General features: G+C 40.1%; 1 long non-coding RNA gene across 1 annotated transcript; it reads left to right on the top strand.

Annotated features, from left to right (window-relative positions):
• Positions 1–3611: 3611 nt before the first annotated feature.
• Positions 3612–16295, top strand: LOC117358152. The gene is made up of 2 exons (XR_004538949.1): positions 3612–4949; positions 14652–16295. It is a non-coding gene; the product is annotated as an uncharacterized LOC117358152 (long non-coding RNA).
• Positions 16296–25630: the final 9335 nt, after the last annotated feature.

The following is a 25630-nucleotide window of genomic DNA, read 5'->3' on the forward strand; positions in this document are numbered from 1 at the left end:
AGCACTGAAGTCAGGCTTACCGGTCTGTAATTTCACAGATCTCCCCGGAACCCTTTGAGTTTGTTTGGTACCATTTATAACATTTTCCATTTTCATTTTCTTCTTCTTTTGTCCAAATACCCATTAGCCCATCTCTAGCACCTCCTCCCAATATCCCTAGCCATCCTTTGATGCTAAATATATAACCACATTATCTTACTCAACCAAAGAGAGTTCACCAACCCCTATTTAATGTTGGGGTTAGAGACACAAAAAATGGATACCATACCTTTACAGATTTTCACAATGTGCTTCCCTGCATTCAAAACTGATATTCTTTCTGTTCTCAGCAGTTCATGCAACTAGTTTCTCTATAAGGTTAAATCAGGTGGTGTCTCTGAAATTCACTGTAAAATTATAGCTATTAGACATGCCTTCCTAGCAAACAGAATAGATGCAGTAGAGCCTAAAACAATGTCTTCCTTCATGTCGAGCAAATACATTTCTGGCTTCATTGGCATCAAATGTTACTCTCAATATTGCTTTATTTTTAAACAATTCTAGACACAATGCAAAAAGGTGCCCTCAGAGTTATCACAATTTTTACATGTCCCAGATTTCATCACCCCTGTCCTCTAAGCTGAGCAAGGGACATCGATGCCTCTTTGAAAGCTCAAGGTTTGAAAAATAATAAAACATGCAAAATGACACCAGCGCAAGGTTTTAAAAATTATAATTAAGATTTATTGAATTATTGTTTCTATTTTTCCATTATGAGATCAAAAGAATAAAGCATAATTGCTTGCATTAACAGTTGCGCTAATGGGAGATCGTTATAGTTACCAAACACTGGCCTTCTAATAACGAGCTCACCTCAAGATCTCATGACCTTCTATTATATACTTTTGGCTCAATGACATCATCAGGTTGACAACCAATAACAATTCACAAAGGAGGTGTTTAAAAGTTAGACAAAGAAATTCCTCTACGGTTACAAGTTGGACAAAGTTTTAGAAAATTACTTTTGATTTCTGAATTAACATTATAACATATTCAAGAGAATCTACAATTATTAACAGGGTGCTGAAAATTGGTCAGCTTGCTTGTCAGCTAAGTTTCATCCACACACATAGTGCTGAAAAGTTGTCAGACTTAGAGGAAAAAACTAAACTGACAGGTTCAAATTACATAGCCATTACACAGAAGCCTTAGCCTGGAGGAGGAGGGGCTGGCTTCCCCCTCTCTATGCTAGAGACTGTTAATTATGTCCAGATGTTGTGCCCTTTGAATTTCTTTAGGTTGCAAATATATATATATATATATATATATATATGTTTTTCAAAACCCATTCTTTTGTTCAATACACAGCCATACACACACTCCAGTCATATTTGCTTGGCCAAGCTACCATACATTCATACCATACATTCATAATTTTCATTCAAAACTATATTTAATTCCTGTTATATCTGTAGTCTAAAGCAAGCACATATGGTATTAATTAACACCACGATGCTGAGAACAAAGACCTGGAAACCAAAATGGATTCCAAAAACTGAGAAGATATAGCAAAGACAGAGAACCAAAATGGATTCCTCTGGTTTCCTTCATGATCTGGCCCAACAGCAAAGTACATAAAAAGAACACCATTCTTTCCCTTATATTAATCTGTAGTGTGTTTTTCTGGCTTTAGCTACATTTATATTTACATTTTTATTCACTTTTTTTCGTACGCTTCCATTGGGCGTGTCCTTAACTAACACATATGCTTGTATCTAACTAGAATTACCCAGAATCATACGAAAAACTGGCACTTTTGTAGAAAAACTCCACAAAAATACTGCACCATCATGTTCCGACATCCATTCCATTACCGTCCCATAAACATCACCCTCTACTGGCCACGAGCCACTACTCCTCAAAGCCCATTTTGTAAGCCTGTTCAGATTTTTAAAATATACTGCTTCCATCTGCACACTCTATTAATGCTTTGCTCTAGTTCAGAATTTCTGCTCTGAAAATTCAACACCTAAAGTAGGAAGTTCTATATTCCTTCATAAATTCTCTGTAGAATCTTACTTTTAATCCCTTTCCATTTCTTCTGCCAATTATAATTTTATCACATATTATGGGACTCAGATCTTTCTTCCTGTTGTCCAATAAGGATTCCAAATAATTCCATTTTTCCTAATAGAAAAATCTGTCATTCTCCTGCAGCTCATACTACTCATTGCAAAGATATGTTTTCATTGTTACTTGTAAAGAGTGTTTCACAAATTCTATTCCTTTTCTCAACTATTTTGTAAATTAGAAACTTTCCATTCTAGGAGAAAATTCGTTATTCATTTGCAATGGCAAATACTTTGAATGCTCCAGAGATAAGTTAAAGCATTTGCACATAATATCCTAAGCCCTTCGTACTGACAGATTGATTGGTTTATTTATTTAAAAACCAAGAACAACTCACTGACTAGGAAGAAAACACACATCGCCTAAAAAAAAAAATACACTGCCCAATATTCAGCCTATAGTGGTATGAGATATTGGAGATGCTCACAGCTATGAGTTGAACTCACCATGGATATTCAATGCCAGGGCATGCGTGGCTCCTGGCATTGAATATCCGAATATAAGTGGTCACCTGGAACTTAACCAGGCACCGACTGATATTCAGACTGATGCCTGGTGAACTTTAACACATAACCCTACCCCCTTTTTACAAAAGCATAGCGTAGTTTTTAGCACCAGTCGCGGCGGTAACAGCTACTAAGCTCATAGGAATTCTATGAGCGTTGGAGCTGTTACCATTGCGGCTGATGCTAAAAACTGCGCTACAATTTTGTAAAAGGGGATGGGGAGTTAGGATAGCCTTTTCACTGTCTTAACTTTAAGCAGTAACTTAGTCAGTTTGTGGACTGAAGATTGCCACTAACCAGCTAAGTAGGTATTCCACCCCTTTTCCATCTAATTGGTTAGGTGATGGCCGGTTAGCGACAATATTCAGCAGCATTAACTAATTTTTTCAGAAGGCCTATACAAATGTATTTTTATTTGGATCGGTTGAAGGCAGAACTGGAGCTAGCAGAGCTAGAATACTGGCTGGCCCAACATCCACACAGTCTACGTTCTGTCTCTTAAACAATAAAGCAGTTCACACAATAAGAGTTGCTTCAAACTATGAAGGGTTTACTGCAACTTGGGTAGCTTTATTGTAGTAAAGGTATTTAAAGTGAGAGGTAACTCACTTACAATTCCTATATCATTTTCTTCTTTATTTCCTTTATATTTCCATCTCAAAATATTGGGGCTTCCTTACTGAGGGAAATCTGGAGGATAGAGATGTCTTTACCGTGGGCACAGTTTTTCTTTTCAAGTTTTATTACTTAGCACTTCTTGTCTCTCTCCCTTCCTTTTGCTCCTTGCAGACAGTGTTGGAGGACAGATTCACTATGCCTTTGCTCTGTGGAAGCAGTCCAGCAGTTGGTAGGCTTTGAGGTTGGCTCCCCACTCTTCCAGGTCAGGAACTGTATTAGTTTTTCCCCAGTAAACAGGCTGCAGCTTGGATGATAATAGTGATGTCCCCTAGCATGGTTCTTGCGCAATAGCTCAGGACTGTAAGCCAATGATAATGACCCCCTCCCCCTGGGCTGAGTATTTATAGAAGCCCTGTTTTCCCTCCAAAGGCTGGATACTCCCACCCTGTAAATCAGGTAGGGAAGGTGCAGCCCACGTTGGGATTAATGAAAGGTCAGAACTATTTCTGATGGACTGCTGAAAGTACTGGTACTGCTCCACAGACAGAACTTTGCCATCTCTACATGTTCAACCATAACCTGATAGTAACTTGGAATATGAGGACGTTACTGACCAGACTTTACGGTAGATATCCTGCAAATAATGGGATGGTTGGATAGGCTGGAGTGAGCTTGGACAACAACTCCAGCAGCTGGAACCTAGGAGAGTACCAGGTGGACTTTACGGTCTATATCTGAGAAATATCAAAGAAAAAAGACAAAGTTAATTTAATTATGAATTTATAATGTGAATTACTAATAGGCAGACCGGATGGACCGTTCAGGTCTTTATCTGCTGTCATTTACTATGCTACTATATATCCCTAATACCAACAGTTACTGGAGGAAACTACATTGGTATCTTCCATATTCCATAGTGACAATACCATAGCCCAACCAAGAAGAGAATGTCATGGATATGGTTCAATCAATGATCTGAAACAATGTGAAAAAACATAGAATTTCATTTCTGCAAATTGGCACTTAACAAAATAAGATAACACTCTTTTCTCTACAGTGGCAAAATAACGCTCATAATTTAGGAAGTTGGTTGGTTGGGCTGAGAACTTTTCAGCACCCCTCGTAGCCTAGAATAGGGGTGGGCAATCATTGTCCTTAAGGGCCACAACCCAGTTGGGCTTTCAAGATTTCCACAATGAATATGCCAAGGGAGCTTGGATTACAGGCCAAATGCTGAAACTGGCAGCAGTGCTTCTTCCAGAGTGACTAGGCCAAAGCACTGGTCTTTCCTGCCATCTCAGCCTACACACCTGAAGTAATTTTCAAGTTACATTTCTGGATGCAGACCTCAGTGGAGGAAGTGTACTTCTAAATTAATGCCTTGGCAGGGGAGGGATAACTCAGGAGTTTATTTTTGTTCAGGCAAACAGGTATAGCACCCAGCCAAAAACAAAGCGGGAAAGGTTCCACTGACTGAACTGTGGTCTGTGTAGTATTCGTGGAATAAGACCTAACACTATTCCTTTTAGGGACCTTTTCTTCAGCATTTGCATTAGTGCTTTGAGTTTTAAAAAACAAACAAACAACATAAGTAAATCATGCTAGTTTTTTAATCTGCCTCTCTCTCTCTCTGTTAAAAAATGGGAAAGTTCATGAAAGCTACATATCTACCCTCAGGCAAGGCAGTGCCTGCACAGCTCCAGTTCAACCTCCCAGGTAGGAGAGCAATAGTGGGAACAGTCTGCTGAACTGGCTTTCTACACAAGTGAAACTTCCCAGAGTGTCTTTAAGGCTGAATTAGGCTTGTAATGCATGAAAATTTCTGCAGCCTGAAATTTTTTTTTTTTTTTAAAAAGTCCTGGGTGACCTGCTTCAGGTCTACTTTTAACTCTTTTTATTCCTATTCTGCATGAAAGGAACTACAGGAGGAAGAGATAGCTAGTTCAGCAGAAAGAGGGAGATTGGCTCCTCAGAAAAGGATAGTGCCTCAGTAAGAAGATTGTGTTGGAGAGAGAAGCTGATGACTCTTATTTTCTAAGGCTTGATCTCTGGGTCACTGTGGAATGGGCCATGACAGATGTTATTATTATATAGGTGGATCCTATATTCATGGGTGGTCACAGGATTTCTCTCCCCCTACAAAGTGTTTTCTAATACTGTGGCAGCTGGAGATGACATCTCCTCAGACCTGATTCTAGCTTTAAAATAGCCAAAGACAGGTGTTTCATATTCTTTCCATGGTGAAAGTAAAATAAAGTATTGGGACACCTAGGGAGGTTGTGCTTAAGTAAAGTCATAATTGGAAGAAAGCACAGCATTGAGGGACCTGAATGGTAGGAAGATTCAAGTCTCTGTTTAAACAATTTTTCTTTTTTTCTTTAGTTTCTCTAGTTTTATGCAGCTATATGTAGTGGCTCCAGATCGAGTCCTCCTCTATTGGCTTCAACATCTCCTCAATGAGGCCATGTTGTCCTTCTAACAGGTAGTAACATGCAGAGGAGAGAGGCTTTGAACATCTTTATGTAGGGACCTAACAAGTCCTGGACAGATAACTACTGGGGAGACTTACATAATGGAAATAATTGATGCTAGGAGCTCCTTTGCTTGGATTCTCCATATTAATTGGTCAGGATCAGTTCAAGACAGGACTTCAATATTTCTGCCATGCTTCTCAGGAGTTTCCATGCATAGTGACAGACATGGCAGTCTTGAACAGGTTGGGCAGTTTCATCCTCTACAAAAGTTAACTGCATTTTTGATCCCTAAAGTTTCAGGATTTTTTCAAGTTCAGAGAGGCTAACAGAAAGTACATATGGTAGGTCCTGCCTCACTTCAGGCTCCTCCTCCTAATACTGGTTATTGTTTCTCTAAATTGAGAGGCCAAGAATGCAACTATTCTGGCAGCTCCCTCTCTTCCTCAGGAAGGTAGCTTTGGACAGAAGGTTTGACTGGGGTAGGCCCCGCCTTATTACAAACTGCTGTGTTCTAATTGTGTTTCTTCATGGAAACACAAATTTGCATTCTGTTCAAGGATGGGCAGGCAGCTGCCTATTTGCCTTAATGGCCATTGTGCCCCCATCCTGATGATAACCGTATATACAATTCCTTCTAGACCAAGGATAGATGAAATTGCTTCAAGAATCATCTTGAGAACCTGAATATACTCCTGTTATTTCAAACTTGAAACATTTTTTTCAGTAGTAGTAGCCTTGAGTCCAGGACTGTGTATCTCAACAGGCTTTCCAATAGGATTCCTTTGAGCCCATTTCTTTTTGATTGTCCGATGCATTCACTTGTCCAAAGGGAATGTCTCCCTAGGTGTGCTCCAAGAGTTTTTATTGGTTGCACCCTTTAATTCCTGAGAAGTATTCAGAGTGTATTCATATGAGGTCATCTGGTTGGTGTAAGACAGTGCTCACTAAGATATCAAGAGAAGGCAATTCCTTCTGATCTCTTGGCTGAGTCAGTCTCTCCTAGAGAATGCTAGTTACCTCTGTGAGAATTGTCTACAACTTGCATGTCGTCATTCAGTGTTCCTTTCTTATTGCTGTGCTCCTTGCTTCCAGAGCTGTGGGTTTTGTTTCTCCTGGAAATTTTCATTTATGTGAATTGTGCATTAGGGCTATCAGGCTTATTTCAACTTCAGATTGAGTTTGTCTGACTGCTAAATAACACTTCAAAAACAAAGTGGTTAGTTGAGCTCTCTTCAGAAAGATAATTGCTAGTAATGAAGGAGTTCATAATTTAGAGCAACTATCAGTTATCAGTTCTCACTCATGAGCTCCTTGCAAGACAGCAAGGAAGGCACAAAGTTATACAGGCTGAAAACTGCTGATTTGGCTACACATGAAGTTATACACATGAAGTTATACAGGCTGAAAACTGTGGACTGGCTACACATGAAGCAATCAAGCAACACAAAAGATTTCATGGATCTAGGCAAAAACAATTCTTTAGCCAAAACCTAAAGTATTCCAGTAGAGAGAAAATATGAATTCCTTGTAAAAGACAGTAAGATTGCATTCTTGGCTACCAATCCCCTGTTTGTGTGTTAATGCATGTTCAAGCTCTAATAAGATAGATATAATTAGGGATCTCATAGAACTTCATCAACCAGGTTTATCATAATTACAGACACCTGACTTTCAGGAAGATCCAATTTTTAGAGATGTCTGCCTTGAGGAATACATTATTTTACATTCCTCTAGGTAAAAAAGGTGGAGGTGTGGCAATAATTTTTAAATCTTTTTTTATTAAGCTTTTAGAATCAGTAAATAATAATGGTTTAGAACAGGTGGTCTCAAACTCAAACACTTTGCAGGGCAACATTTTGGATTTGTAGGTACTTGGAGGGCCTCAGAAAAAAATAGTTAAGTCTTAATAATAATATTGTAATTTATAGCTAAAGAGACATATGATCAAGAAACTGTTTTATTTTACTTTTGTGATTATGATAAACATACTGAGGGCCTCAAAATAGTACCTGGCAGGTTGCATGTGGCCCCTGGGCTGTGAGTTTGAGACCACTGGTTTAAAAGTAATGGTCTTTGAGACTACTGATGTCTGATTGTTATATATTTAAGTTACTTTTGTATTGTAATTTAAAAAAAAAAACCCAACTTCAATAAACATACTTGGACTAAAAAAAACCCCAAACCTATCCACTTCTCAGAGTGGTTAAAAAATTGGATAACTAGCCAGTTGGCTTTGGGTAGATTTCCCATTACAGAAGGTAATATAATTCTGATGTTGTTAAGAATCCTAAAACTAGTATCTCAGATGTTGCCAGTGGCCTCAATTCCTCTATTTGTGAATCTAATCAAGGGTGTAGTCACCAAACAGCTGAATGAATACCTAGATCACTTTGACTTACTTCATGATTCTCAATCAAGGCTCTATAAGCACTTTAGTACGGAAACTGTGCTTAATGCTTAAAGCAGGTTGTTAAGTAAGGGACAAAGAGCTATTACAGTTCGATCTGTCTAGTGCAGGGGTGCCCATACTTTTTGGGCTTGCACGCTACTTTTAAAATGACCAAGTCAAAATGATCTACCAACAATAAAATAAAATAAAAAAAACACAAATCACACTGTACGCAGAGAAAATGTTAATTATCATTTATATTCTGAGGTTTTTTCTCAGAGGTCAAGGCAGATGACAACTATATAAAAATAGACAAATATACCCGCTCCCTTTTTACTAAATCGCGATATCGATTTTTAGCGCAGGGAGCTGTGCTGAATGCCCTGCACTGCTCTCAATGCTCATAGGCTCCCTGTGCTAAAAACTGCTATTGTGGTTTAGTAAAAGGGGGCCATAGTGCAAAATATAGACAGCAGATATAAATTCTCAAAACGGACACATTTTTATTACCTTTGTTGTCTGGTGATTTCATGAGTCTCTGGTTGTACTTTCTTCTTCTGACTGTGCATCCAACATTTATTCCCTTCTTTCAGCCTCCTGTATGTTTCCTCTCCTCCAGCCCTCATTCCTTCCCCCAACTTTTTCTTCCTCCCTCCCTGCCCCCTCCCTTTCTTTCTCCATGCCCCCTTCTTTTATTCTCTCTGTCTTTCTTTCTGTCTCCCTGCCCCCTTTCTTTCTGTCTCTCTCTATGCCCCCTTTCTTTCTGTCTCCCTGCCCCCATATCTTTCTGTCTGTCTTTCTCTCTCCATGCCCCCTTTCGTTCTTTCCCTTTTTTTGTTTCTCCCTGCCTGCCCCCTTTCTTTCTTTGTCCTTTATCCCTGCTCTCTCCCAAGCCGCCGCCGCCAAGTTCTGAGCTCTCCATGCTTCCTGACACCATAAAGAGGACACAGAAGCGCTGGGCCAACCAGCCTTCCCCACTCGACGTCAATTCTGATGTTGGAGGGGAAGTTCTGGGCCAGCCAGGTAGCGATTGGCTGGCCCGGAACTTCCTCTCTGACATCAGAATTGATGTCGGGTGGGGAAGGCTGGTTGGCGCAACGCTTTGGCGTCCTCTTTACGGCATCAGGAAGCAAGTAGAATGTGAAGGCAACGCAAGTCTATCACGGAACCTGGGATGGGCTCTGCGATTGATTTGCATTGCCTTCGCGTTCTACTGGTTGATCGCGATCGACCATTTGGGTACCCCTGGTCTAGTGGCTTTGATTTGGGCATTGGGCAAAACATATTCTCCTGGTTTGCAACATTTTAAACATCTTCTAGGACATATAGAGTTAAGTTTAAGGGTATGCCATCTGAATTGTTGTAAGCTAATTGTGGGGTGCCTCAGGGCTCTCCCCTGTTGTTGATGTTATTTACTGTTTAAGTGTCTTCCCTTAGTTCAGTTACTGCTGTTATGATACAACTTCTTGGATTATGGATCCAAACCTTTCAATTAAAACTTATTAACAAAGATAAGAATAAATTCATGTAAACCGTTCTGAGCTTCTCTAGGAGAACGGTACAGAAAATTGAATGAATGAATAAATAAATAAATAAAACTAAATTGTTATTATTAGGTACAGAAAATGAATTATGGAATGACATTTTAAAATTTAGTGGGGATCAGATTTCCCATCAAATTATTGGGAATAATGTTGTCTAACTCACTTTCAATAGAATCTTAAGTGTACATTGATTAGGAAATTGTTTCTTCTGATGAAGAAAACTATGGAGAATTTGTGATTTATTAGATAACTGCTCATTTCATCTGGTTGCTTCTTTCCACTCTTGATTATTGCAGTATCATTTATGCAGGTTTCTGGCCTACATTTCAGGTACCTACGTAGGTCGAGTCACTAGCATCTAGACTATTGGGGTGGGTCAGTGGAGTGGGCAGACTTGATGGGCTATGGCCCTTTTCTGCCGTCATCTTTCTATGTTTCTATGTTTCTATCGCGGCCCTAGGGAGTCGCCTATCACCGCCTAAGCTCGCCACTTCAAGGCAAGCCCATGCGTAGCCTTGTGCAAGCTTAGGCAGCCCTACGCACCTCCCAAGGCTCGCGAAGACGCTTACAATGTAGGCAGCCTACCTCAGGATTTTTTTTAAAATGTGCGTCCCGATTGGCTGGTTAGACAACGGTAGGATGCCTATCGCCACCTCCAATCAGGACACCATTTATAGAATTTGCCCCTAAGAGTCTAAAATATTAGACTGCTTTTAATGTGACAGTAGTTTTGCTTACCAAGCTCCTGCAATTTGAAATTCTTTACTATTGCTTCTTAAATGCAACATTATTTGCAATTTAGAAAGGCTCTAAAAACTTACTTCTTTATAACATTTCTGATCAAAAATTAGATAACTGTTGTTAATCTAATAGTGAACTTTGTCTTTCTGGTTATATTGTTAACTAGTCTTATAGCCCGTTACATTAACGGATGCTAGAATATGTGTGTGTGTGTCTGTCTTTTATTTCTTTTTCTCTCTCTCTCCTTAGCCGCTTTCTGTATTTCTGTCTTTCTTTTTCCTCGGCTGTCCACCCATTCTCCCTTCCTTTTACCTTCCCTGTGTCCACCACCACCCCTTCACTGCTCCCCTTATCCAGCAGCAGCCCTTCTCCCTTTTTTTAATCTCCCATCTGTCCAGCAGCACCTCTTTCCTGCTCCCCCGTCCAGCAGTAGGCCTCCCTTCTTAGCAGGGACCGTCTTTTCCATATTAAATGCACAGCACTGTGTACACCTTTCAGCGCCATAGAAATGGTAAACACGGTAGTAGTAGTGACCAACAGAAATAATTAGACGTTGGAACGACTGCATCCCCGATATTCTTTCAACCTAACCAACTATTTAATTTTTCCTTAACTATTCCGATGGTATTCCGTCTCAGTGCTCACTTATTATTATAAAGCAGCACATTGTATTCTTGCAATTAACAAATTTTCTTGATATGTTTTTATATCCTGTGCTCTCATTAGGCAAACACAATTGAAAAGTGTTATATGCACAATGAAAGGCTGACTCCAGGATGGTTTTGCCTTAGAATCTGAAATATAGATGACATTTTTCTTATGGTTTAACACTCAGGCAAATAAAACGCCAGCTCTTTCGTAGGGCCGGCCACTCAATAATGAAACCGTATATGGCTGGTTTTTCTACTATAGAGCAGTAAATTCTCCCCTAGAAATCTATTTCTAACATGTCAGGTCTTGGGGCTTAGATTCTATTGCAGCACTGCTGTAAATTCCATGGATAAGCTGACAAAACGCATTAAATGTCAGTAGATGTCTCATTAAAAATGAAGAGCCCAATAGCCGCCGCGGCATGCAGACGCTGACAGCTGCCGCGACCGACATCCGCCTCGGGAGAGAGAGAGAGATGCGCATGGTAAGCGTGCATGTGCACTCCTACCTGCGGGGACCTACAACGCACGGAAAACGGAACACGCTGGTAAGAGTGCGCATGCGCGCTTAGGCTTTTATTATATTAGATTCCCAGGATCTGCCTAGGAATTAACAATATAACTGAACTTCTTGGGCTTTTGCGGAATATAAGAACCAATGTAATGTAATTTGGGGTTCATAAGTTTTTAAAATAATAGAAACATGTCTGTTACATAGTGTTTCTCAATCACCTGGAAGAAGTCTAACAGTTATAAATTGCTTACTTAAATCTGTGTTAGAATGAACAAGAGAAAGACAGCTAGTACGTAGTTACAGTCTTAGGCTTATGTTTAAACACCTACTAGTTTCAGACCTTTTTATCTATTCTGGGGGGGTCCCCTCTTTGTCAATATAGATTTACAATACAATACAGTTGTGATAAGCAAAGACTTATATATATCTATCTATAATAATAAAATGCTAGCGCTCATGCGCACTCTTACCAGCGTGTTCCCTGAGATCTGATCTGTCGGGCTGTGGCTGGTAGGAGTGCGCATGTGCGCCACACAAGCCTCCCTGCTCTCTACCTCGCACCGCTGCAGTGGGTCCTCTCACGAGACGCACCTGCGCTGGAGAAGGATTCCGACGAAGGCGGCGATCGTGAGGGGAGCTGCCGTGGCACCTTCAAAATTAAAAATAAACTTTGGGCAGAAACGGCCCCACACTCATGGCTCGGCTTCAGGCACGCATGCGCGTGACAGCTGTCAGCGCCTGGCGGCTGCTTACTCTATAAAGGAAGGGCTACTATTGTGCTGACTTTGCTGCTGCTCTTTACAGGATTTCTTAGTTGAGGTCCCCCGGCAGCATTGGGCAATGTCTCCTTCATTGCTCTCATTCAACGATACGAATGCAACTTTGATGTGAAGGTCAGTGGGTGGCAAACGTGTTGATTGTGAGCTGCTGAATTATGGATGCTGTTACTGCTGGATAGAGGGGAGCAGGGAAGGGGTGTTGCTGGACAGGGGAATTCAGGGAGGATGGAAGGAGCAGGAGAGAGACAGGACGGTGGGGGGGGGTAAAGAAAAAGGAAGGGAGGCCTACTGCTGGACAGGGGGAGCAGGAAAGAGGTGCTGATGGACAGGGGGGACAGAAAAAGGAAAGGAGGCCTACTACTGGACAGGGGGAGCAGGAAAGAGGTGCTCCTGGACAGTGGAAGAGGTGCTGATGGACAGGGGGGGGAAGGAAAAGGAAGGGAGGCCTACTGTGGGACAGGGGGAGCAGAAAAGAGGTGCTGTTGGACAGGGGGGAGGTAAAACAAAGGGAGAAGGGCTGCTGCTGGATAAGGGGAGCAGTGAAGGGGTGGTGGTGGACACAGGGGAGGTAAAAGGAAGGGAGAATGGGCAGGGGAAGCAGCCAAGGGGAAGTGGTGGACAGCCGAGGAAAAAGAAAGACATAAAAAAAGAAATAGAGAAAGCGGCTAAGGAGAGAGAGAGAGAAAGAAATAAAGACACACACACACACACACACATATATTCTAGCACCCATTAATGTAATGGGCTATAAGACTAGTATAGTGTCTAGGAGAATCGGCTGACTGACATTTGTCAATAACTCAGTTTCTTAGATTTTTTAGTCCAAGCTGTTAGTTCTAACTTTTCTAGATCCACATTCTCCTCTTAATAGATGAATTATTTTAGGAATCATTTAGACATCATGAATATTCATCAGGACTTTTATCTCTAGCTGTATTTCAATATATTCTCCCTCATCAAAAATTAGATCTTCATACGTATTCTGTTCTTTAGTTTAACAATCTTTGGATATATTATATTATATGAGATGTCATGATGGGCAATTTTACTGATGTTATCTGTTTAGCACAGTATTGCCTGGATGATACAAAGGGGAACCTGAATAAATTCTATCCTCACCTTGGAGTAAACTGGGGTGGAAAGGTTCCACATACCTTCTCACTAAAATGAGCCATCAACCAGGTTTCAGGTCTATTACTTGTCCCTTGAATCCTTGCTCCTTCTGCATTCAGGTTTTCTCTCTTGCTGTGACTTGGATTCAAATGTATCTTCTGTAATTGTGTAAATTGAAAAATTGGGGGCTCTAGTGAAAGGGGGCTCAAATTCCAATTGGTATTGTTTTTAAATATTGGGTAACAATATTGGTACTTGGATATCAAATATGTATCTTTTTGCTCCCCTTTTGGATCTGCATTATTTTGTTGTAATTCTGTTTAAAGTTGTAAACCTTTTACAACAGGGGTTATCAACCCAGACCTTCAGACATACCTAACCGGTCAGTTGTTTTTTTTTTTTTTAATTCATGAGATAGATTAGATAGACATGCCTGTACCAGGAGATAGACAAAAGTCATGTGTATTCATTGTGGATATCCTTTAAACATGAATGTTGTCTTGATGTTGGCTGGATGTGTCTTAAGGACTGTGTTGAGAAATATTGGTCTACAGCAGTGGTACTCCAACCTGGGAACCACCAACCATTCAGGTTTTCAGGATATTTCCAATGAATATGCATGAGACAGATTTGCATGTCTGTCACCTCCATCATATGCAAATTTATTTCATGCATATTCATTAGGGATATCCTAAAAACTCAACTGGTTAGTGGTACCCCAGGATAGGTTTGAGAACCACTGCTCTAGAGTATCTTTGTGTTATTGAGACAGTATAGAATAAATAAATACATACATACATCTAGCCCTGCACAGAAATTTATTTTACCAATATAACTATCTATGGCAGTGTTTCTCATCCCTCTCCTGGAAGCAAACCATGCCAGTCAAGTTTTTAGGTTTACCACCATAAATATGCATGAGGTAGATTTGCGTATAATGGGTTTCTGCAATATACAAGTTTGTCTCATGCATATTAATTGTGTTATTCCTGAAAGCCCAATTGGCATGGTTTGTCTGCAGGAGAGGGATGAGAAGCACTGATTGATGGGCCTAATTCACTAAGATTTTCTCTCAAAGTCTATGGGAAAAGATCTGGATGAATCAGATCTAATGTAAAAAAAATATTTGATAACTTAGTATAGCTATGTGTATATGAATACACACATGCTTTATGCTATAAACATTCCAAGTGAAATCTTTTTTTTCTCGACAGAATTTCCCAGAAGTGGATTTCTCCTTATCAGACAATCCTATCTTTCTGCACTGAATCCTGACAGTGAGCGAATCATCATCATCAAATCCAACTTGAAATATCTCCATTCTCAAATTTCCTGATTTAACTCTGTCATGTTAGTCTGAAATCTCTTGCATTTCAATTTCAGTTACCAAGTATCAAGAATGGGCACTACTCAGTCAGGAATGATCTTGACAGACAGTAGAGTTTGGGGTGATATATACTCTTCTTGTTTTGGACATAATTTCTTTTAGCAGAAACAGTCTTCTAGTATGAGCCAAGTTAGACCTGTACGGATTTTTGTCCCTGCCTTATTGATGACATTATCAAGCATCCACTTGTCTGTGTCTAAAAGAATGGAGCAGGACAGCAGTGACACTCTAATCATATTGCTGTCTCATGATGCACAGACCATACACAAGGGGATTAACATGACTAATGAAGTGCATTTATTAATATTCCAGGGCTGTACTTGAACACAGGACAAAATCTTTCAATATGTGCCTCTTGACAACTAAAGAGTTTGCAGGTGCAGACATTCCAGGCAACATCAGTTCTTCCCTTCTTTCTACTCTTTCCATCTGCCCTTCATGTCCCATTTTTGCACCTAATCTTTAGGCATTCCAATGCTCTTAAATTGACAGCACAGAACACAAGGATTTCCCCTTTTCAGGAAAGGCTGCATTTATTAAAAATTCTATGTAAGGGCAGAGTAACTTTACAAACTTGATGCTTTTAAAGATGTTTTCTACCAGAAAATGCACATTAAAAATGTCTTATAATTAAGAAGTGCACTCAGCTGCCCTGTCTGATTTGTTTCTTACCACAGACACAGTAGGAAGGACCATGAAGTGGGAATCAGCAAAATTGTCTTATTTAATGGTTTTCTAAGTTTTACACTGCAGAGTGGTTGCTACATTATGACTTTTGTATAGGTTCCGATTGCAAATTTCCTGTGGACTTTCCCTTGAACTTACTATTAAAACAAAATAAAACTTCAGTAAATTCAATTCATTTGGCCTAGGCACAAACATAATAAAAGTAGCCATCAGGCAAAACCTTCCTTGATCACCGAACCATTCAGAATACTCTTTGGTTTTGTATCACCACTTGCAGTAATAAAGCTGCACTGGTGCCTATCCATATTGTATTCCATGCAGTAAATAGCAGTATCCCACCCTATAGGCTGCTGCTGTGCCAATGAGGTGCAGTATAGTGTAATTTTGTAACATTAAGGTTTGTTTTGGTTTATTTTAATGAAGACACTTATTATAGACACTGAAGAATGTTTAATTGTTTATGTCTGCTTTTCATTAGAATATTTACATGCCTGTACCAGGAGCCCAACAGCTAATTTTTATTTCTGTGAGGTCACTGTGAAAACTTCAAAATGAAAACGGTCTGCCCCCTTTTTCATTCACAGGCAATGTAGAGAATATGCATATATTTTATTTTTTGTTTATGATTTGCTGATTTTGAAGTTTCTATGATTAAAGCCACAATGTTTACACTTAAATGTAAATAGCAATGCACAGATGATTTTTTCCAGATATTTTTATAATTTAGTGTTGTGTGTTTTGTAGTTTAATGAAGGAATAAAGTTGTCTAGCTCTGTTCTTTTAATAGAATTCTCCTGGATTCATCTTGCTTTGTGCTAGTGCTGTCTGAATGAGACTGGAAACAGAAAAATGACAGCACAGTAGTCGCCTGTGACTTCCTGAAATTTACAAAAGAAGGTAGAATTGATAGAGCTATAGTTGGATTAACTTCTCTTTCTACTTTATTCTATCAGTTTCCCAAAATATCTATCTGTAAATGTATAGTTTTTCATATGATAAATTTACAATAATGAATATTACAGTACTACACTTAACCATACAATCTAACACACATTCTGAAACTATTAAAAAAATAATTGACAGTATCAAAAACAATTGAAAAGCAATTCTGTCAATATATATATGCTGCCATGGAGCTAGTTCTTAATCCTTTCCAACCTCCCCCTAAACTCCAAATGATGGTATCAAAGTCTAAAACACAATGGTGAAAAAAAATATTGCAAATTAGTGTGCAAAAAGCCTTTAGCAAAAAAAATGCTAACTGGTATCAACAAGCTATCTAATACTGTTGAGGGAAATCAGTGTTGCATAGTGTCAACTCATGCATAATTCAATATTTGGAACATCTATAGCAACCCACATTAGGGTTGGAGGGTCTATATGAAAACAGACTAAGCATTATAGGACAAATCCTCAAAAGTAACCAATTACATTTAAATCAGCCATTTCTGTGAATACATGAATGGTGATAAAAGTGTGTATGTACATTTGAAAATGCAAAGGTATGTGTGATAGCACAAAATAAGTACCTGTATATAATATGTAAAACACATAACTACAGAAAGGTGGTTTATCAAATCCCATCTCCTTTATTTACACTCCTGACCAAAACTTACTACCTTGTTTTCTATATAAAGCAGGGGTTCTCAACACTTCCAGCCAGCCAGATTTTCAGGATACCCATAATGGATATATGTGAAATAGGTTTACATACAATGGAGGTAGTACATTTTTTTAAAATATGTCTTATCTGATCATTTTTGTTCATTTAATCCATTGATTCCCAACCCTGTCCTGGAGGACCATCATCAAGATTTTCAGGATAGCCCTAATGAATATGCATGTCACCATTATATGCAAATCTCTCTCTTGCATATTCATTAGGGTGATCCTGAAAATCTGACTAGCTGGTGGTCCTCCAGGACAGGGTTTAATCATAGCATAAGAATCCAGGAACTGATGGGTTATAGATGAATCTACCAGCAGGTGGAGAAAGAGCACAGTTGAACTCTGTCTATAGGACAGTGAGACTTCTTTTCAATTAATATTCCTCTAAACCAGGGGTAAGGAACTCTGGTCCTTGAGAGCTGTATTCCAATCAGGTTTTCAGGATTTCCCCAATGAATATGCATAAGATCTATTTGCATGCACTGCTTTCAATGCATATTCATTGGGGAAATCCTGAAAACCCGACTGGAATACGGCTCTCGAGGACCAGAGTTCCCTACCCCTGCTCTAAACAATGCAGCAGACTAACACATGAAACAAGCCACAACAACTTCTTCCCCCCCAGTGACCAAGTCAACACTGGAAAATTGACAAAACTGAACAAGAAAGTTTTCAAGTTTCAAGTTTTTATTTGTATTTGATGAATCGCTTATTCAAGTTACAAAGCGATTTACAGCTTCATAAAACAAGTTTATATAAGTAAGCACAATAACTTAAAACTAACAGTTTTGAGACATACACGAAACGTGAAGGATAGAGGGGTAAAGTTACATCTTCATAGCTTAGGAAAATAGACAAAAAGCAAGGAAAAAACAATGGGATGGGTAAATAAAACTGAACCATAATATCTTCATCTAGAAGAAAGTTAAAGATTGAACGTGTCTTTAAAGAGGTAACTTTTTAAAAGTTTTTGAATTGACTAAGGTCTTTTTCTTCTCTAATATGCTGGGGAAGAGCGTTACACAATTGGGGGGCCATTACTGAGAACATATCATGTCTTCTAGTGCCTATGATTTTTAATGATGGGACCATTAGGAGTTTTTGGGCTGTCGATCGAAGACACCGGGAAGTGTTGTGGGGGATGAGCATTCTATTGATGAATTGTGATTCTTTAAAGATTAAAGTTTTAAATACAAGAAGTAATATTTTGAAAGTAATGCGGTGACTAATTGATGGAGAAACATGGTAACATAGTAGATGACAGCAGATAAAGACCCGAATAGTCCATCCAGTCTGCCCAGTACTGTGCTTAGGTTCCAACTACTGAAGTCTCTGTCAAAGCTCACTCCAGCTCATCTACACCAACCCAGCCCATCCTCAACCAAACGGCCATATACAGACACAGACTGTGCAAGTTTGACCAGTACTGGCCTTACTTCTTCAATATTTACTATTATTTTCTGATTCTAAATCCTCTGTGTTCATCCCACGCTTTTTTGAACTCTGTCACTGTTTTCTTCTCCACCATCTTTCTTGGGAGCGCATTCCAAGCATCCACCACCCTCTCCATAAAGAAAAACTTCCTTACATTGCTCTTGAGTCTTCCACCCCTCAGCCTCAAATAATGCTCTTTGGTTTTACCATTTTCCTTTCTCTTGAAAAGATTTTGTTCTGCATTAACACCTTTCAAGTACTTTAATGTCTGACTCATATCTCCCCTGTCCCTCCTTTCCTCTAGGGCCGACAGGGGTGTCAAAGTCCCTCCTCGAGGGCCGCAATCCAGTCATAGACCGAGATTGTCTGGCAAAGTTGCACAAGAAAATGGAGTAGATTCTGTGCCGTTCACGGAGGAAAGTGTTTATGAACAACTTGAAAAATTGAAGGTGAACAAAGCGATGGGACCGGACGGGATCCATCCCAGGATACTGAGGGAGCTCAGAGAGGTTCTAGCAGGTCCTATTAAAGACTTCTTCAACAAATCTCTGGAGACGGGAGTGGTTCCTGGGGATTGGAAAAGAGCAGATGTGGACCCTATTTACAAAAGTGGTCGCAAAGATGAAGCAAGAAACTACAGGCCAGTAAGCCTGTTTATAGGATTTCCCCAATGAATATGCATGAGATCTATTAGCATACAATAAAAGCAGTTGAATGCAAATAGATCTCATGCATATTCATTGGGGAAATCCTGAAAACCTGACTGGATTGCGGCCTTCGAGGAGGGACTTTGACACCCCTACTCTAGGGTATACATATTCAGGGCTTCCAGTCTGTCGTTATATGTCTTTTAGCATAAACCTCCTATAATTTTCATCGCACTTCTCTGGACCGCTTCAAGTCTTCTTATGTTCTTCGCCAGATACGGTCTCCAAAACTGAACACAATACTCCAGGTGGGCCTCACCAACGACCTGTACAGGGGAATCAACACCTTTCTTCTACTGGTTACGCCTTTCTTTATACAGCCCAGCATCCTTCTGGCAGCAGCCACCGCCTTGTCACACTGGTTTTTCGCCTTTAGATCTTCAGACACTATCACCCCAAGGTCCCTCTCCCCATCTATGCATATCAGCCTCTTACCTCCCAGCATATACGGTTCCTTCGATTATTAATCCCCAAATGCATTACTCTGCATTTCTTGGCATTGACCATTCCTCTAACTTTTGCAGATCCTTTTTCATGTTTTCCACTCCCTCCTCAGTGTCTTCTGTTACAAATCTTGGTATCATCCGCAAAAAAGGCAAACCTTTCCTTCAATCCCTTCAGCAATGTCACTTACAAACATCTTGAACAGGATCGGCCCCAGCACCAAACCCTGAGGGACTCCACTACTCACCCTGACTTCCTCCGAGAGACTTCCATTAAACACCACCTTCTGGCATCTGTCCGATAACCAGTTTCTAAAACAGTTCACCACTTTGGATCAAGTTTAAGTTTCAAGTTTATTAAAATTTTGATATAAACCAATATCAAATATTTTCAATACGTATAACAATAAACAAAAAATTTTGTTCAAGTGTCTCCTATGAGGAACTGTGTCAAAGGCCTTGCTAAAATCGAAGTAAATATGTCCTTGATCCAGTTCTGTGGTCTCCCAATCAAAGAATTCAATCAGGTTCGTTTGGCATGATTTACCTTTAGTAAAGCCATATTGCCTCAGATCCTGTAACCCATTAGATTCTAGGACGTTCACTATCCTTTCTTTCAGCAACATTTCCATTATTTTTCCAACAACTGAAATGAGGCTTACTGGCCTGTAGTTTCTTGCTTCATTTTTGCGACCACTTTTGTAAATAGGGTCCATATCTGCTCTTCTCCAATCCCCAGGAACCACTCCCGTCTCCAGAGATTTGTTGAAGAAGTCTTTAATAGGACCTGCTAGAACCTCTCTGAGCTCCCTCAGTATCCTGGGATGGATCCCGTCTGGTCCCATCGCTTTGTTCACCTTCAATTTTTCAAGTTGTTCATAAACACTTTCCTCCGTGAACGGCACAGAATCTACTCCATTTTCTTGTGCAACTTTGCCAGACAATCTCGGTCTATCTCTGGGATTTTCTTCTGTGAACACAGAACAGAATTATTTGTTTAGTACCTTTGCTTTTTCTTCATCACTCTCCATGTGTTGATTCCCAGCATCTTTTAGTTTAGCAATTCTATTTTTCATCTTCCTCCTTTCACTAATATATCTGAAAAAAGTTTTGTCTCCCTTTTAACATTTTTAGCCATTTTCTCTTCCGCCTGCGCTTTTGCCAGATTAATCTCTCTCTTGGCTTCTTTCAGTTTCACCCGGAAGTCCTTTCTATACTCCTCTTCTTGGGTTTTTTTAATATTTCAGGAACGCCAACTCTTTATTTTCTCCACCACTAGTTTGGAGAACCATATTGGTTTCCTTTTTCTCTTGTTTTTATTTATTTTCGTCATATAAAGGTCCATAGCCATTTTTATTGCTCTTTTCAGCTTGGGCCACTATTTTTCCACTTGTCTTGTGTCCTCCCATCCTAATAGCTCTTTCTTCAGGTACTCTCCCATTTTATTAAAGTCCGTATGTTTGAAATCTAGGACTTTAAGTATTGTGCGGCCGCTCTCCACTTTAGCTGTTATATCAAACCAAACCGTTTGATGATCGCTACTTCCCAGGTGAGCACCCACTCGAACATTATAATAATAATAACAACTTTATTTTTCTATACCGCCATAGTCAAGCGACTTCTAGGCGGTTCACATTGGAAGAAGGCTGGACAGTCAGCAAATGATAAGGAGCCTAAAATAGAAAAGTTACCTAAACAAGTTACATACTAATTTAAGTTCCATGGGTAAAGAATACATGAAAAAATGGAGCTTCCTGAGAGATTGAATAGTGATTATGGGAGGGTTTGTTTAGAGATACTCTACCCATTTGTGAGGACCAGACCCAATATCGCTTTTTCCCTCGTGGGTTCCATCACCTTTTGTCTGAGCAGAGCCTCTTGAAAGGCATCCACAATCCTCCTACTTCTTTCCATTTCCGCAGACTGAACTTTCCAGGTTGAAATCTCCCAAAAGCAGCACCTCCTCTTTCTTTCCAAACTTTTGGATATCTACAATCAGATCTTTATCAATTTGCTGTGATTGAGTCAGAGGTCTGTAGACTACACCCACGTAGACAGAAGTTCCATCTCTTTTCAGAGCGATCCATATCGCTACTTCCTCTCCCCAGGTCCCTTGCACTTCAGTCGCTTGGATATCGATCTTTACAGAGAGCTGCTCCTCTACCTTTTTGACCTTCTCTGTCCTTCCTAAAAAGATTATATCCCGGTATGTTTGCATCCCATCCATGGGATTCACTGAACCATGTCTCCGTGATAGCAACAATATCCAGGACTGCCTCTAACATCAGGGCTTGCAGATCATGAACTTTATTGCTTAGACTGCGAGCATTTGTGATTCATATGCTGTGATTAAAGGAAAGAAAACTATCAAGACAGACAGAATTTTTTCTTACTTGTCATCAACAGCATATGAATATGATACGATGTAATAAAGCAGTGGTCTAATAAGGTGAGAAATAGACAGCGGTGGACAGGACCATGGAGCCAAAAGATGGCTCTGCCTTAGCTGCCATATCTACCCGGTAATGTCTCACAATGGAGTGTACTGAGGTCCATGTAGCTGACAAATTCCATCAAGAGAACCCCTCCTCCAAGACTCTACCCAGGAAGTTACAATTCCCTGGTTAGAAAGTCAATAGGCATTGCTTGCTTGCTTGAAAGAAGAGATGCTGCAGAGATGGATTCTTTAATCCACTGAGCAATCATGGCCTTTGAAGCTGCATGACCCTTATTAGAACTCCCAAAGAACATGAAAAGAGGACCTGACCGTTGAAAGCCATTCATGTCTTTCAAGTACTGAAGAATTGCTGCCATTTTAAACAAGTTTTAATTTGCTGTGTGATACAGAAGTGCTGATTAGCAGGAGTTTATTTCTTGTTGCTTTCCCCTGCAGTCACTACCCCCTTATACAGCCTGTTGGCAAAGCGTGGCCACATCGAGCCATTGATATTAATAAATCTGACTTCTTGTTTATGGACTAATTTACTTTTTTTTTATTTGGACTAATATTTTTGATTTTGTGTTTGATTTGTGGCAGATCCTTGCCTTTTATTTGTGTTGGAATCTTGAAACTCTGCATGGTTTGTGGACACCATGGAGATCCAGTCAGTGTTCCCCACCTCAGCATGATAATTTTATCTGTTTATTCAATTTTATATACCATTCTCCCAGGGGAGCTTAGAACGGTTTACATGAATTTATTCAGGTACTTAAGTATTTTTCCCTGTTTGTTCCAGAGTGCTCACATAATGTAGAAGACCTTTGGAGACAGCTCCCATTTCACCAGATCCAAGGAGTTTCTGCTGAGGTAATCCACTTGAACATTCAGAGACCCTGCCCGGGCTAGTGGATGCTGAACAGGGGGAGCAGGGAAAGGAGAAGTCCTACTGCTGGACAGGGGGAGCATGGAAGAGGTGCTGCTGGATAGGGGGAAGGTAAAAGGAAGGGAGAAGGGCTACTGCTGGAGAGGGGGGAAGCAGGCAAGGGGTGGTGGTGGACAGCCGAGGAAAGAGAGAGACAGAAAGAAAGACAGACACACACATCTATTCTAGCACCCGCTAATGTAACTGGCTTAAAGACTAGTATATTTATATAGTAATAAGGTGAAGCTTGTAATAGAGAAATGTCTCAACCAGAAGGAATAGAATAGCCATTGTGGATAGGAACAAATACATAGCATTGTAAAGAGTGCTTTAGTACATGCTGCAATTATGAGGAACATGTAAGCCCAATGGAATAGAAGTTTGTAGGAGGTCTAGAAATTATGAAGCTAGACCATAGATAAGTAATAAAGCCTGTGGAAGCCTAAGAACATCCCAAAAAGGATGTATGAGTGGCCTCCTCCTCCACTGCAGCCACTCCCAGTCCTCCAAAAAATGGAACGTGGAAAGAAAGTATTCTGTGTGTTTGTAGAAATACAAAAGAGTACTACAGAAAATAAAATGCAACCGAGCAGACATTGGAGCTGCACAGAAGTGCATAGAAACTACTGAGTGTATGACACTGTAAGCAATGAGGATAGACATATGGTAGAAAACTTGGCTTGAGGCACGGTGGGGGAAAAAACACCAAGGTTAGAGTGCCAAGAAAGCTGTGCCAACCAGTTGTACACGCCCATGGTTCCAAAGAATGGATCGATAGAATATATCTTGTGCTGCAGGTGAGGCTCAAACTTACGCCCTTGGCAGTGGTTTGCTTTGAAGTGCTATATAAGTATTGCATGCTAACCGAATGCACCACTGGAGCTGAGGGGAAAGTAATTAAGGTCTGCAAGAGATGAACAAATAGTACATTGTAAGAGCAGAAAATACGATGGAGCAAAACGCAACTGTAAAAAGTACCATTGTATGTCCCCTTTTGTTTCTTGAAAAAGAGATGTGGCCCAGGTTGAGTTATGACATGACTTCCTGTGACATCGCCAAATGGGTATGTTTTTGGGTGTGGCTACGTCATCACTTCTGACAATGTCATCAAAAGAGGTGAACTAAGAGGGGCATAGTTTGGGTAGATCCTCAATTGATTGATTGACACATTGGAAATGGATGTAGCCACTGTCAAAATCAATTATGCACATTAGCTTAGACAAAAGCCAGTGAACCTACCTCATAACACAGGAGAAATAAAACCAGAAATGCATTTCTTCTTGTACTGAATAAAATACAGACATCCGTGATGCACATTTCCCAAAGCTAACATATTCCATCTAATAAATTCAAAATAAATACATTTTTTTACTACCTTTGTCATCTAAACATTTATCCAAATATGTTGGTCTCAGTTTCTCTTTTCCTATCTTCTGCTCTTTATTCAATGCATGCAGTCCATTTGTTCTTTCTCCACTTTCCCTTTTTTTTCTTTCATTCCTTTACTTTATCCTTCTGACATTTTTTCTGCCTTTTGTTTGCGCTCTCAAATTTCACCCTTCAGTTTTCCTTCTGTATTTCACTTTATCAACTTTTCATCTCCTCCACTCACCATCTAGCTCTCCTGTCTCTCCTTCCCTGGCTTTTTATTCCTTTCTCTTTCACCAACTCCTTATTGCTTTCCCCTACCCCCTGTACTTCACTATACTCATCTCTTTGAGAACCCTCAAAGTCTATCCCACATGGTTCTACCATGCCAAACCTCTCCCTGTCCCTCTCTTCCACCCCTATGATCCAGCAGCTCTCGATCCCTTCTCTTTCTTCTCTACCCCTATATTCAGCACTCTGTTCCTTCTCTGCCCTCTTATGGTGCAGCATTTCCCTATCCCTTCTTTCCATTTATGGTCCACCTATTCCCAGTCTCTTCTCTGCAGAGCAGTTTCTCAGAAGGGAAAGAAGCCACAGGAAGCACAATCTGGCAACAGGACACAACTACACAAATCCCAATGCTGTGCTCTTTCCTTGGTTCTGTAAACTTTGTACCAGAAGTGAAAGCCTAAGTGCATTTTACCACAATCTGGGAAAGACCATGGCATCAAGGTTTGTGTAGCCACATCTCTTGTGAGTTCAGCATCTCTCCTGCTCTACCTCCACATCCAGGCTCTCTCTCTCCCTCTCATCTGGCATCTCCTCCTTTCCCCAGCAACCCCCTGCTCTCTGGCTCTTACTACCCTTATAAGTCCAGCATCTCTTCTGTCCACTCCCACCGCAGGTTCAGGCACTTATCCCTTTAGCTGCCACTACCTCTAGTACAATAATACTTTTCAGGGTGCACCTGCCATCCCTGTGCTTTGTATGCTAATATTTACACATACACAACTGCACAACAGGCACTATCATCTATGGCAAAAAGTGCTCAACCATTGATATACACAATTCCAATTTCCCTATATTCAATTTACATTTTTCTTTGCATGTTACCTATAAATAATCAAAACACAAATG

Source organism: Geotrypetes seraphini, chromosome 3 (genome assembly GCF_902459505.1).
Source record: "Geotrypetes seraphini chromosome 3, aGeoSer1.1, whole genome shotgun sequence".
Classification (NCBI taxonomy): domain Eukaryota; kingdom Metazoa; phylum Chordata; class Amphibia; order Gymnophiona; family Dermophiidae; genus Geotrypetes; species Geotrypetes seraphini.